The sequence below is a fragment of the Sinocyclocheilus grahami genome, unplaced genomic scaffold, assembly GCF_001515645.1.
Source record: "Sinocyclocheilus grahami isolate Dianchi unplaced genomic scaffold, SAMN03320097.WGS_v1.1 scaffold622.1, whole genome shotgun sequence".
NCBI classification, from domain to species: domain Eukaryota; kingdom Metazoa; phylum Chordata; class Actinopteri; order Cypriniformes; family Cyprinidae; genus Sinocyclocheilus; species Sinocyclocheilus grahami.
The window spans coordinates 613,554-616,388 of record NW_015505801.1 but is presented as its reverse complement, the minus strand read 5'-3'; positions in this window follow the sequence as shown (position 1 = coordinate 616,388).

Below are 2,835 nucleotides of genomic sequence, written 5' to 3'. Positions count from 1 at the left end.
CGAGTTTTGAGCAGTGTAGAGTAGCGCTTGTTGTTTGTCATTTCTCCGATCACAAATGCAGACATGGTTTTATGTTTACGCGGCACGATGCAACGCAACACATAAAAAGACAGTATAAGTCATTATAATCAGTAATTATGTCCCCACTGGATGCAACGAATGCCTCGTTTATAATGGGTTTTATTGGTGCTGTCTCGTCGTTCCGGGACACGGCATCACAGTATGGTAAGGGGTGTAACATTTCCATCACACGCTTGAGGTATTCGGCCAATCACAACGCACTGGATAGCTGGCCAATCAGAGCACACCTCGCTTTTCAGACCCATGAGCTTTGTAAAAATCTACGAGTTTCAGAAGGGCGGGGCATAGAGGAGCAACAATAATGTACAGTATGTGGAAAATAATGTGTTTTTTGAACCTTAAACCTCATAAACACATTTCATTACACCAAATACACAAAATAATGTTCTTTTTAGCAACGTCATATGACCCCTTTAAAGGAGAATGATGAGCAGCTTTGTGTAAATTCTCACTATCACATTGGAACTGCATCATATTGTGACAAAATCTAAGAAAACCACAATGATCATATAATACAAGAGACCCACAACCATGAAGACTAACTGATCTACTGTAAATGACATCTAATATCAGCTCTTTCCTCACCCTGTACACTGACTAGAGATTCGTTCAACATCAGTTCCGTCCCATTTCCCCTCACTCATATATTTTACTCAAACTAAATAATAATCTGTGAAACTCAAGGATGACACTGTTTTTTATAACTAAAATGAAGTGGCAGAGGAGAATCTTACTGCTCAAAGGCTGCTCCGTTTCATGGAGGTCTCAGTTATGATTAAGTGAAATATAAACTTTATCTTCATATTTATATTTAAAGGAAAAGTAAGTGATCTAAGCAAATGTCACCATTTACTCTCAACAACATCTCACTAACTGCTGCACATGACACAGAGTCCAATTATATATTTATCTCGCTTCATTTAGGCATGAGACTATTAACAATAGTGCTAAGATGCTGTTTATGAGACTGTATTGTTAACACTTCACGCCAGCTTCAGGTGTGTGACTTTAGTTTGTCCGCTATGAAATGACTTGTGTAAAACGCTGAAGCCAGCAGGCAGATCTGCTCTCAATGCAAAGCCACCGTCAGCAGCAAACACCAACACATACAGTATGCTCACTTATATCCCACTGAAAAGAGTTAACCCAAGCATTCAGAAAAAACCAAAGCAAATCCTCATCCTTCTGCATGCTTGCGTGTGTGCGTTTTCACTACTGATAAAGCCGCTGGTTGTGCTTACCTCCTCTCATCCTCAGCATTATTCTTCGTGCGTTTTTGCCTTGAATAGTCGGATGTGTAGGAGTGCTGAGCCAGAATCTGTTTATATGCCTGAGATTGTGTCAGGAAAAGGGAAAAATCTGATTCGAGATCAACATTTTAACTGCGAGATGCTTTGTGAGGTGCTGTTAAGTACAGAGATTAGAGAAATTGAGATGGTGGGAATAATGTGTTTATCAAACCAGTAAGAAAGACAGTGTTGCTTGCATCAGCAGGGCAGGAGACACTTGTGTGTGCATTCATTAAAGAAAGTGGACACAGATGCATACGTGCACATAAACGCACATACTTGCATACAAAGTCACATATGTTGCTCCAGGATGGTCTTCAGGCCTGCTGGCTGTTTTGAGCCGCTTATATAAGTGCAAACTGTCCGCTGTGATTAGGGTCAGTCCACACAGGCACAGCTCACGCACACAAGCGTGTCACTTCCTGTTTGCCCACCTCTCAGCCTCCCCCATGGGCTTCACAGTTCCTGGAGTAAACAACACACACAATGCAGCATTATTGCAGAGTTCATCTCATTACCAGAGAAATTATATTGATTTTCCAGCATCTGAGCATTTGATAAACTACATGTTCAGTAATCAGTTGAATTCAGGTTATATCAGACTTTAGTGTTAGATTGAGTTTCTGACCTTACAAAATGTGAACTCACATTCAAGTTTTGAAATATAATAAATAAGTTGGGTCAATATTTTTACCATCTGGACTTTATTACTATTTTTTTTCTTCAAGAATGAAGCAAGGATTGGAACAAGTGACACACGTTTTCATAAAAGATTCATTTTCCAGCATGGCATCAATAGCATCTTTTGGTGCCTTCAGCCAATCAGTAAGCAGAAATCACAGATTAACTATTGGTTAACGTTTTCCAGGGTTTATAATCATCCTTACTCTAAATGCACATAATTGAACACATAAAAGTCAATACATTATATTTATATTACTATATTATAGTAAAAAAAAAGTATTTCAAGGGAACATTAAACAGTGTAAATTAAATTACCATGTGCACATTTGAACACTTCCTTTGTGTGAACTTTGCCCTTGAAAGTACTTTTATTGCTATTATTTTAAAAATGCAAGTGTTTTTGTATTGGTAATTCCAATCACATGAAATAAAGAGTCAAATAATTTTTTCCCCCATTTATTATTTATATTTTGTGCACACATTAGACCTTGCAATAACAAACAAACAAACAAACAAACAATATATATTATATTTATATACTAGCATTAATTCAGCGTTCTGACAATGACAATGGAATTGTCAAGAAACTCACTACAAAATGCATTATTTAATACGTTTTTTAAAATAATATAAAATGGTATTTAATATTATTATTTTATAATATTTAATATTATTATTATATCATGTTTTTTGTCTAATGTTTTGCCCATCCTTTAAAAATTATTTGAATTTGCCAGGAACTAGACAAATCACTTGTCCCTTGATAGATGTATATATATAT